Raw genomic sequence first — 12,948 nt, 5'->3', positions numbered from 1 at the left:
AGGGCATCTTGGAGGATGTCCATGCAAGTAGAATCAAGACCAAACCGTTTCACATAAGCCAAGGAAAGCCAGAGAATCCAGAAGGCAGGGCTATTCAATTATGTAAAAAGCTATAGTGGTTAAAAGTATAAAGACAGAGAACATTGCTGTGGTAAAAGAGTGAAAAGTTTCTACAAAGTAATGCTGCTGTCTGCTGTTATAAGCCAAATTGCAAGGGTTTGAGAAGTGAGTGGGAGGTAGAGAAATGAATAATGACCTATTTAAAAAAAAAAACTTATAAAAGGGAGGAGAAATACCTTTCAGGGATGGCAGGATCAAGGTTTAAATTTAAAATTTTTTAATCTTTTAACACAGCCATATTTCAAAGACAGACAGCAGAGAAGATGCCAACAGATGGGAGAAACTGAACACAAGATAAAGAGAGGGAGTTCCCAATTTGATAAGATCTGCTAGGAAAACAAGAAAGAAGTCTGGTAGAAATCAAGTTTAGAATATCTCACACAATAGTCTAAAATAAATTGTAATGGGATACATTACTTGAATATCAAAGATCATTTCAAAAATGAGAAGAGATGATCATACATACATTTCATAGTGTGGCAGAGCATGTAAACTCTTAATCCAAACAGATACACAGGCAATTAATAAAAGATAAAAATCAGTAACTTTAATTATGTGAAATAGAAGGCTCTTGCATGAACAAAAGTAATACATCTAGGATGGAAAGCAGTTAAATGTTGGTAGAGAGGGGAACCTTTGCATCAATTTTTTTAGATAAAGGTTTGGTGTCTAAGATAGGCAACTAATACATATAATACATGCAGGCACATACACAAAATCCATTCCTAATTAGATAAGCATTCAAATGATATGAGTATTTCTTAAAAGAATGGAAAACTATTTTTAAAAACCATATGGGGGGGCAGCTAGGTGGCGCAGTGGATAGAGCATGGGCCCTGGATTCAGGAGGACCTGAGTTCAAATCCAGCCTCAAACACTTAACACACACTTACTAGCTATGTGACCCTGGGCAAGTCACTTAACCCTTACTGCCCCGCCCCCTCACAAAACCAAAACCATATTGCAGAATGCTTCAAATTACAAATAATAAGAGAAATACAATTATTCTAAATGCTAACGTTTTATCTTAAACCCACCAAATTGGCAAAGAGGCCTGATGATGGAATAGGCAATATTAGTAGAGAGCAGTTAATTATTACACTCAGGGTTCTGACTTTAGCCCTGAGGGAGTTGAGTTTCAATTGCTATTGCTCACAAGCCCCTACCAACTTGCTTCTCATTAGTAATCAGAGTATTATCTTTTTAGCAAAAAAAAATTACTAGGATGGTATAACAAGAATAATTATAAAAAGAGCCTGGGGACAGCTAGGTGGTACAGTGGATAAAGCACCAGCCCTGGATTCAGGAGTACCTGAGTTCAAATCCGGCCTCAGACACTTGACACTTACTAGCTGTGTGACCCTGAGCAAGTCAGTTAATGCCCATTGCCCTGACAAAAAAAAAAAGAGCCTGGAGCACATGCTCCCATAAATATATACAGGATTCATGAGGGCAGGAGGCACACATTACAAAGGTAGTGAGGAACATTTTAGCGAACACACATCCTTCTCAAGAATTTCTCAGTAGGGAACTGGACTCTGTCAAGGCAGCCCATTCTACTGGTGGAAAGAGAGGCTCACTACTGCATTAGTGGTAGAGCTGTGAATTAGTACAATTCGGAATTATGCAAATAATGTGACTAAAAAGCCTATACTCTTTAATCCAGAGATTCCACTGTTAGGCATATTTTATAGACAGATATAGATATAGATATGTATATGTATGTGTATGTGTATATATATACATATATGTGTGTGTGTGTGTGTGTGTGTGTGTGTTCCAAGGAGGTCACTGACAAAAAGAAATATATAAAAGTAAACGTATACTCTCTATATACCCAAGAAGCACTTTTTTTCTGATAGGAAAGAACTGTGGTGTTGCTGTTTGTCCTTCATTCTCGAAGAGGACCATAACATCAGGATGATGTCATGACTTTCAGTGAACTGGATTTAAGTGAGGGAGGGCTGTGCAAAGTCCAACCTCATTCTCTCTCCTTCAGAATCATCTGGATTCAGTGGTAAGATTATATATCAGGGTGACTGGAAACAGCCCCAGATATTTAAAGTAGTTGGGGTTAAGTGACTTGCCCAGGGTCACACAGCTAGTAAGTATCTGAGGTCACATTTGAACTCAGGTCCTCCCAACTTCAGGGCCAGTGCTCTGTCCACTGCGCTACCAAGTAGATGCTCATTAACTGTGGGACAGTTAAACTGAGGGAAAGGAATGTGAAGGAATATTACTATCCTATGAGAAACAATGCAAACAAATTTAAAAATTAAAAACAAAAACAAGAAACAAATGCATATGATGAATATGGAGAAATGTAGAAAGTGGAGGCAGAAAATTAACATACACAGTGACAAGATTGTAAATGGAATAAAAAATAACAATATAATTATCAAAAATGGATGTTGGAAAATTATTTTTAAAATTCTGATACACCCCCCCCCACCAAAGAAAAAGATATGAGAAGACATCTTCTTTATGAGGGAGAAGAAGTGTTCCAAGGATATGGAATGTTGCATTTGATGTAAATTTTTTCAGCATATTAATTGCTTCTGCTGATTTTTCTTTGTTCTCTTTTTTTTCTTTTTAAAAAACTCTTCATTTTAAATCAGGGGTCCTTAACCTTTTTGTATCATGAACACCTTTTGGCAGTCTCATGAAATCTATGCACTCTTCTAATAATGTTTTCAAATGAATAAAATAAATAATATTATGAAAGAAATGATTATATTAAAATACAGTTAAATAGTAAAAACAAAAATCAAAGACTCCACATTAAGAACCCCTATTAAAAATGGCTCTCTGGGAGGGAAGAATAAAAAAAGAAATCATTTTTTAAAGGTACCCAAAGAAATAGACTTCAAATTTAATAACAGTGGTTGCCTACCATATTTATAGACAGAAGGGGTGGCCAAAAGCAAGTAGACAAGTAGAGAGTGAAGATGAGACATTCAGGAAGTGGTAAGAAGGATAAGCTACAAGAGGAGGGGAGAAGGGAACCACTAGACCAGAGACTTACAACTTCATAACCTTGGTTATCTTAGGGGAGAAAGTACTTCAAGACAGTTATTATGTTTCCTTTATTTAATGCAATTTGTCATTTGATACTTCCTTCATATCACAATGCTTTCTATTTTAAGTAAATTGTCCTTGTTCCCACTACTAAATGGGGTCATGTGTTAAATTCTAACTGAAAGGAGTAGATTCATCAGGCAGGAACTTGTGAGTGTTACCATGAATAGTTTTGAACCCGGTCAGATCTTTCTCAGAGGAGCCATTTAGGGTACTACCACCAGTGGGCTAATTCATAAGGTGTAATATTTACTTTTCTTAATTTGGGGGAGACTTTTTGCAAGTCTATTTTTAGTATTAACACTTAGGATACTTTATGATTACAATTTGGCTAAAATAGCACCATGAATGTCCAGTGACTGGAAGTTTGTTGCACTGGAGCAAAACTGAATGAACCCTGATCCAGAACTAATAAATAAACTATGACAGCCTTTCTACTTTCTTCCTGCCTCCATCTTCACTTTTTTTTTTAGCTCAGTCTTAACTTTCTTGGATGGTTCATACTCCTGCATCTTCACTAATAAGCTAATGTTAGACACCTTGGCCAAGGTTGTGGGATGTAGGCCTTGAAGCTTGCTTACACGCACCTTCTAATGCATGACTGAAAAATGAAATTCTCAGAACCCTGGAGCCCATGACTAATCAGATACATCCCCTCTCAAACATTCCTTATTCATATCTGAGATCAAAAATAATATGTGCACATCTCTCTGTCTAAGAGAGTCTTTAACTGGCCACCTGGATCAGGGGACACCCAAGCATCAGAGGGTGTAGAGTGAGTGAAGAACTTTAAATCACAGTAATAAACCAAGTTATAGTTTATTCTCTGGAGCAACTGGAATGAATATGAAGCACAAGAACACTGAATCAGGACAATGAAGTCACCACAGAGGGCCCAGGTGGATAGATTACAGTAGCCTTATTTTATACTCAGATTACTGATCAAGGTACATGGACTTGCAATAAAGAAGGGGGGTGGGGAAATTTCTAAAATGGGTTGTCTTTTTCTATTAATGAGAATATGTAAGAATTCCAATTCAATCATTAATGATTAACTCAACAGACTTTACAGGTTGCAGGTTGGCTCATTTCAAAAGAAAAAAAACCCATATTCAAAGAACCTCGAATTAGTTCAGTGGAACTTCATGTCCTGGGTCACCGTGCTTTCTTTCTCTATTATTGTCAAGCTCAATTGGGCTACAGGACCTTGACAATAAACACAGAACTATATCTCAAGATTAGTAGGCAAAACTAGGACGGGAAATAAAGATACATCGTTTTATTGATGACGTTTAAAAAAGCTATAGGGATGGAATAGAGAAAGGGGGAGGATTCCACCTGCAGAAACACTGGCTCATCTGAGAAAGTATTACTTTGTTGTATCATACTGCAGCTGTCTGTGAATTCTGAATTTGAAACCATAATTTTAATAAAAAGCAGGAAACCAAAAACTATAGAAAAACAGAGAAGCAATATTAATAGCTACCGTGGATAAAAGATTAGCCTGTTAATCAGTACAGATTCTGATAGGAAATTTTCCAAGTCAGAGCACTTGGATAATGTCTGTGCTAATTAAAAGTCATACTTCATATCTGAGTGTTCCAAAAGGAAGAAATAAAAATAAACCAGGGCATTATAATTTAATTCCCATCAGGTCAGTGAAGACATAGACTATGGTACAAAGTTAAAAAAAAAAAAACGTGCTGAACACAGCCTATAGGCAAAATAATGTAATTTGGATTAATCAAGGATACTGAAGAGATTCATGTTACCAATTCTAATTGAAGATGTCTGGAAGAACAGAAATAAACATAGATAGATAGATAGATAGATAGATAGATAGATAGATAGATAGATAGATAGATAGATAGATAGATAGATAGATAGATAGATAGATAGGCAGGCAGGCAGGCAGGCAGGTAGGCAGGCAGGTAGGTAGGCAAGTAGGTAGGCAGGTAGGTAGGTAGGTAGGTAGGTAGGTAGGTAGGTAGAGATAACTAATGGACAGAATGATTGATTGACTGCCTGATTGATTTCTGGGTTCAAATACATCTGTTCTCCCCAAAGACCTAAAATGTCCAAGAGTCAGTATGATAAACTGGGCTAAGGCAAACTAAGTGGACAAAGACTCGACATTCTCTCACAGGACCAGGCTAGTGTCAGAAGTCTGTCTTTACCCATCAAATACTGGAAGGCAGATGGTGAGCTTACAAGGTCATACTCCAGTAAATCACCTGACCTCCAGCCACCAGAAGCAACTAGGTGGCTTAGTGGATAGAGCACTGGGCCTGGAGTCAAATCTGGCCTCAGACTATTCTTAGATTGACACCCCTAGGTATGTCACTTAACTGCTATCTGCCTCAGTGTCTTCAAGTGTAAAAGAGGAATAAGGATAGCACCTACCCACAAGGGTTGTTGTGAGGATCAAACAAGGTAATATTTGTAAAGTGCTTAGCATAGCGCCTAGTGTACAGTGAGTGCTATACAAATGCTAGCTATTAGTAGGTACTTAATAAATGCATGTTTTCTCACCCACCCCTCCCCTTCACCTCCAGAGCAGGGTAGCTCAAAAAAAGAAGTTGGTGGGTTATTAAAATCCATTCTTGTCTGGAAGAATAAGATCGTTAAACATTGGTGTTGGCCAGAAATAATAAGCAGACCAGAGAAAATACTAAAAGACTAATTATTAAAGATGTACTGTGTGCCAGGCAATGTACTAAGTAGACCAATGAAGACGTAGAAACAAAAATGAAAAGCAAACTCAAAATATAAGCCAAGTACATACCAAGTTATTTGTTTGGGATTGGGGAAGATTTGTGCACCCTTGCAAAAGGCAGGATTAAGAAAAGGCCCCACATAAAAGACATTGATCAAGCGGAGTTTTGAAGAAAGCTGAGGATAATATCAGGAACAAACAGAAAGGGTTAGAACATAATGAATATCATATGCAATAGAAGGAACAAGAGATGGAATATCATATGAATATGGAGAATAGCAAGGAAGCCAAACCTAGTATGCAATATAGTCTAAAGGAAAATACATATTTTGTTCTCATTTTGTGTCACTTCAGTGTTATTTCACTTAAGAATTTTTTGGTAAAACAGGTGAGGCGCCAAATTACAATATAAATAAAAACAGTAGGTTGGAAAAGAGAATCTCTAAAAATTACTATGAAAGTATCACAGCCCTTTAGAGAGCCATCTACCATAGCAGGTTATAAAGATACATTTTATGTAGGGGGAGAAAAGTGGCAAGTATCACACGTGCCATTTCATTTTAAATCTCTAAACATTTTGGTTATAGAAGTCTCCAGGCATTCCCTTCATGTGATACTAAATGTGCTATCATACAGCTTAATAACTGTGTAACCCAGACCCGTTGTTTTTCAGAAGAAGACACTGATGCTCAAAGTGACTTGTCCAAGGTCACAAAGGTTCTAAGTGAGGAGCTGAAACTGAAATTCAAATATTCTGACTTCGATTGTTCATTATGCTACATCTCACTGCAAGGGTTTTCCAATTTCAATCCTAAGACCCCTTAAGTGACAAATTTGAGAGCCTTTTCTGGGTCCCAATGCGACTTTGCATCCTCTTTGCATTATCTGATCCTGCTAAATACCTCCCCCTCCTAGTAGACACTCCTCACCCTTTTTCTCCTGGCAGCTCAAGGTTCAAAGTCATCTCATCAATTCCCTCCCTTGCGTTCAACTATTTTTTCCTTGCAGAATAGTCTCTCTCCTGAATACCAGTCCTGCATTACCAACTGCCTTCTGAACATTTCCAAGTAAATATCCTATTTGCAACTCAACCCAATATGTTCAGAAGAGAAGTAATTATCTTTCCAAACCCCAAAGCCTCCCCTCTCCCTAACTTGCCTATTTCCAATAAGAGCATCTCCGTCTTTTGAGTCCCTCAGATTTAAAACCTTGGAGTCATCCCTGACTCTTTCCTCTCCCCTCCCTCCCTCACTTCTCATGTCCACTAAGTTGACAAGTCTTCTTCATTCTATCTCCACAATATACCTACAAATTATCCTCTTCTATTCATTCATACAACCGTGCTCTAATACCTTTCTCCTGGCCTAGTTCAATAGCCTTCAATTTGGTGCCCCCTTCTCCAATCCCTCTTGCATATGATTTCCTTTCCTTTCCTTTTCTTTTTTTTTTTTGGTGAGGCAATTGGGATTAAGTGACTTGCCCAGGGTCACACAGCTAGTAAGTGATAAGTTTCTGAGGCCGGATTTGAACTCAGGTACTCCTGAATCCAGGGCCGGTGCTCTATCCACTGCGCCATCTAGCTGCCCCCATATGATTTCCAAAGTGTTATTTCTAAATCACTAGTTTAACCCTGTTCAAAACACTTGTAAAAACAGAAATTCCTTTACTGGACTTTTAAAGCTCTTCACAATCTAACTCTAGTCTTGTTTATTCCCTATACTTTTTTCTTTCTGCGTATTACGTCACAGTCCTACCAGTGTCCCTCCCTGCCCCATCAATGGCACCCCATCTCCCAGCTCTCTGTCTCCACACAGGTGGCTGTCCTTCCTTCATGCCTCTGATCTAGTTTTCTCCAAACCTTGATTCAAGTGCCACCTGCTACAGGAGGAAATCCCAGGCACAGGAAAGGGAAGATGAAGACGCCAAAGACAAACTTGACTACCTTGCAAATCTGCCTTGATTCTCATACACATGGTCACAATACCACATGGATTATCTTTGAAATGTTTAGTTGCATGCTTGCCTAAGAAGCCTTTCATCAATCTGGACAAAGATGGTTTTCATCAATTATCCTCAAGAATTATGGAGCAAGAGAGCCAAATGGGGAACGAAGGAAAAGCACTAAGAACCTATTTTTTAAAATCTGAGAAATATATCAGAACTTGCTATGCTAACTTTTTTAGTCATTGTGAAAATCCATTAATATAATTTATAGCCCCTGAATTTGTACTGAAGTCTTATTCAAACCCTTCATCATCACATGGAATCATGTTGGGTTCTGGAAGATATCAGTAGAGCATAAATTCTCTCCACTTTTACCAGGTTGGAAGGCATCAAGTACAAGCCTGATAGTAAATTAGGACTCTGTCGTCTATGAAAAGGTTCATCACCAGAACATTAACCACCAGGTGATGGAGTTCCTAGTCATATCAAGTCATAAAGATTCCCTCCTAGGACATAGATTGTGATCAGCCCTGATGCATGAAATTATATGTCTACAATACAACACTTAAAATGAACCAATTTCCTCTTTTTTCTGGACATTTCCATTTCAATACATGTCACCTTGAACCCAAAATGTCTAACACTGGATTCATCATCTTTCTTTCCAAATCATCTAAACCTGACTTTTTTATTTCCAGAAAAGAGTACCACCATACCCTGGTTATCCAAGCTCAAAAATCTGAATTTACAACCAGTATAAACAAATACTCTTATTTAACACATCCTTTCTAACAGCTGCAGCTTCTGTCTCTACTTTTCCCTTTCTACTGCCAGCACCACAGTTCAGGCCTCATAAATGCACATCTAGCAAAAGACCTTTCACGGGTAATATGATCACTGGATCAGAGATTCAAAGATGAAAGGACTCTCTACCTCCAGCCTTTCCTCCTTCCAAACTATTCCTTTGCACTGCCAATGGATTAACTTTCCTAAAGCACCAACACTTGCCTGCTTCAAGCCTTCATTAATTAATTTCCCACCCCATAAGATAAACCCCAAACTCACAGTGATTTTGAAGCAAGGTAACTCCTTAGGCTCAGGAAAAAACAAACCAAACAAACAAAAAGCCACAGTTCTTGAGGGCCTTAAGTAAACAAAGTCTTAAAAACTAAAATAATGGAATTTCAAAACAGAAACTATTAACAACAACAACAAGTTCTAGCTGAAGCAGCAAGGCAACCTGAACAAGAGATAGTAGGGATGTGCCAGGCAAATCAAATCACTATCACCACACTGTCACGGTTAAAATTGCCCAGACTCTATTGGTCAAAGCTTGACTTCCTTGTATTACAGTGGTTATAAATGTCCCTTATTTCCTACCCAAATGTTCACAGGACTTCAGAAAGAAGTCTGGGTGAGAGGGAGAAGGGGACACATATTACTCCCAATCCAACGAATAAAAATTTCCAAATAAAATATAAAAAAATGGAACCACAACTTTGGTCTGGAAAGACGTTGGAGAACCATGATCTAGGCTGGGTAGGCTAAAAGATTTGTTCTGGAAGTTAGACAGTCAAGCTGCTCTAAGGGGGAAATGCCTGATGTTAAGTTAGCGATTGTTGAGTTTTCAGCTTTTTTGGGGGGAGTTGGGGTGAGGCAATTGGGGTTAAGTGACTTGCTTAGGGTCACACAGCTAGTGTTAAGTGTCTGAGGCTGGATTTGAACTCAGGTCCTTCTGAATCCAAGGCCAGTACTCTATCCACTGTGCCACCTAGCTGCCCCACAAGAATTTTCAGCTTTTTAAAAATACGGACGTGTATGCTTATGTATGTGTGTTGACCTGTTATTTCATGAATACAGGTACTCCTTTCAACAATGCAGACAATGACTCATCCACATCTTCCTCTACACATCCCTTATGCTCCTATAAAAGGCACCCAACCAAATCATCTTGTCCTAAATCAGGAACTGACACATTGGTGAGCAGCATTTGGCCTTGGCCTTGACCAACAAATTTGGCTTTGATCCCAACAAAACCCTTGATTCCCTCATTTAAAATGAAATTATTTTTCAAATGACAACACTTTTGTTCAATTAAAGAAAAAAAATTAAATATTTCTAATGAGGTGACAGATAACATCTTATTTTTAAATGTTTTTAAATCTTCAAGTTTTTAAAATTACCTTTATTAAGCTTTTTGGCCCCCCAAAAAAGTAATTTAAATTTCCTTTATTATTTTATAAGACAATTTTCCCCACAGGAAAGGGTTCATAGATCAGTCTGATATTTGTGCCTGATAACACTAGGGGGCATGGTGGACAACACTGAGTCTTAAATCAGGAAGATAAGACTCCAATCCTAACCAGCTGTATGACCCTAGTCAAGTCACTTAATCTCTGTATGCCTCAGTTTTTCCATCTGTTAAATGGCGATAATAATAGCTCCCATTCCCAGAGTTGCCCTGAGGATGAAATAAGAAAATATTTGTAAAGACCTTTGCAAACCTTAAAGGGCTACATAAATGATAACTTATTAAATACTTTTGTCAGGTCCAGCCCATTTGCAAAAAATGACTAGTTTTTGAATATGCACAATACATAATCCATCCACATTAGCATCTGATTAACAATAGACAAAGTATCATTCCCTTCTTCTGGTGCCTCTCATTGATTGGCCTAATTAACTGTAAAAGGGGGATCTTTTAACCCCACCTCCTGAAGACATCCTCACTAACCATTCACAACTTGAAAACAAAAACATGCCCAAGTATAGATTCCCTTAATTTTTCTTTAAAAAGGGGCAGCTAGGTGGCGCAGTGGATAGAGCACCGGCCCTGGAGTCAGGAGTACCTGAGTTCAAATCCGGCCTCAGACACTTAACACTTACTAGCTGTGTGACCCTGGGCAAGTCACTTAACCCCAATTGCCTCACTAAAAAACCAAAAGACCAAAAAAAAAAATTTTCTTAAAAAAAAAGCTTCAGTAAGGTAGATAATTCAGTAAACTATCGATCTGTTACTTCATTCATGCATATGGTCCTTTTCTTTTAGTGAAACAATGTGTATATCTGCAAAGCTAAATGTCATAAACACAAATGTACAGCTTTTATGATCTGTTAAAGTGAGAAAATATATTTTAGATACATTTCTTCCCTGAACTGAAAAAAAAAAATCAAAGAAAAAGTGTGTGCTGGTGACTTTTAAAAGTCATATGTGTAAAGTGGAAGAAGCTACAATGTGTGTGTGTGGGGGGGGGGGGGGTTCCTCACTCATATCGTGTAGATAACCATGTCAACAGTACACATGAGCATGCAGAGAAATTCACTGAGGCATTTGAAACTTCTTTCATCTAAGGATTAAAAAGATTACTCTGAAATCTCATCACTTGCCTGATGCTCAGAATCTATGCAATAAGAGGTACCCACTTACTGACTTTAGCAATCTCGAAGGGCACTCCTAGCTTAATTTCAGAAAGAATGTCTACTACACATATTCAAAAGTTCTCGAACTTTCCCCTTGTATCCCATTCTACTCCTCAGTTTTCAGTTTAAATTAAATTACATTTTAAATCTGTAACCTCTCATATACTTATTTACAGGTATGCTTTGATGCCAGCTGGGGTGTTAGGGGGGGATTTACTCCTTGGTCCTTCTGAAGTTTCAATTATTTCTATTCCTCCCCCCCCCCCCGACCCCAGCCCCAAAGAGATGGGTAATAAGGAGCTGCTGTAGTCTTTCTGTTAGAAAATGACATGCAATCGTCATCCCCCCCGCCTCTCACACCCGGCATGCCGCAGCAAAGGAGGGGGCCCCCACAATCGGGCAGCCTTCTCCATGTGGCCGCCCCGCCGGTGGCCGCTCACCCTGGGCACTGGCCCGGGTCCTCGCTGCTGCAGGGCGGTGCGCCGGGAGAAGTGAAGAGTCCACTAATGACTTACCTCCTGACTCAAGGCAGACTTGCTCTTTGAGCTTTTTTCCCCTCCCTTGTCATAGCTCCGTGCCAAGGTGTTATGATTCAGCAGGGAAAGCTTGAACCTCCTGGTCAAAAAGACATCTTTTTTCCCCCAGCAGTGGCAATCCAAACTCCAAGTTGCCTCCCCTGCACCGAGGGCTTTTTTCTCCTTGCCTGCCTGCCCTAGCCCCGGTCCCCGGTCCCCGGCCCCCTCCTGGAGGCGGCCCTGGAACGTAGCGGTCTCTAAATATTGGCCCTCCCCACCACTTGCCGGGCTCCGCTGGGCTCGCCGCGCTGCGCTCCGCGCCGCTGCCTCCGCGCCGCGGGCTCAGGTCTGTGATATTGAACACCCCGGGCAGACACGGGCGGGCGAAGTGCTCTCAGCTGCTCCCACGAAGCGGGCGATTGGCTCGCTACCCCACGGCCCTGGGCCTGCCTGGAAATACCATTTTGCTGCCAGCTTTACAGATGCTCTGGGCCTTTCCTGAGGCCCAGATCAGGCACAGAAGGGCAATTATGAGGGCCGCCTGAAGAAATACGGCTTTCTCCAAGCAGGTGGAGAGGAGAGGGGTGGGCAGAGGGGAGGAAGCGCTGCCTTTGTTTTGGCTCAAGGATCCGATCTCCAATCCCCTTTACGGGGCCTTTTTACCTAAATGTTATTTAATTAAGCCCATAAAATGTAATTACTACACAATGTCAGTGTCCAAAAAACCGAAGAAAGTATTTTCTTTATTACTTGGGAAAGTTTTTTTTCTTCAAAGTAGCTTTTCATTGGCCTGAAGGCTACAATGGACGAAGGAGCTCCCAGAAAAGTTTGAGCATTTGCAGTTTATTTTCAGGAGAGTTGGATGGGGTTTGTTCAAGAAACTGCCCAAAAGTTCAATACTAACCAGATCCTCCGTTTGTTGGCAAAAAAATTTCCACACTGGCATTCTCTAATTTTTTTTTTTAAATAAACTGATGTATACTTTAGCCTAGAAAGTGCAGTTGCAACTCTTGCTTCTTCGCTCTTATTTGGAAAAGACTTTTGTTTCTTTTGTTTATACTAAGTATACTACTGAGAAAAACACACAACATCCCCCAGCGCCTCCATTTCCTCTCCTGTAAAAAAAAAAAAATAGAGGAGAGGGTGGCCTCAATG

The 12,948-nt window shown here is 39.6% G+C and overlaps 1 protein-coding gene across 7 annotated transcripts in view; it reads right to left on the bottom strand.

Annotated features, from left to right (window-relative positions):
- The window catches only part of BMPR1B (bone morphogenetic protein receptor type 1B), a 389,785-nt gene that overhangs the window by 200,215 nt on the left and 176,622 nt on the right, over positions 1-12,948 (bottom strand). The window contains exon 1 of one of the 7 annotated variants that reach the window (XM_043972747.1): positions 11,794-11,966. The exons of the other annotated variants lie outside the window; for them this stretch is intronic. The gene's annotated coding sequence lies outside the window, so the exon portion shown is untranslated. Of the gene's footprint in view, positions 1-11,793; positions 11,967-12,948 lie in introns of those variants that run through there. 7 annotated transcript variants of the gene reach the window in all.

The sequence above is a fragment of the Dromiciops gliroides genome, chromosome 6, assembly GCF_019393635.1.
Source record: "Dromiciops gliroides isolate mDroGli1 chromosome 6, mDroGli1.pri, whole genome shotgun sequence".
NCBI lineage: Eukaryota > Metazoa > Chordata > Mammalia > Microbiotheria > Microbiotheriidae > Dromiciops > Dromiciops gliroides.
The sequence above is the reverse complement of the archived record's forward strand: the minus strand, read 5'-3'. Positions and strand labels throughout refer to the sequence as shown.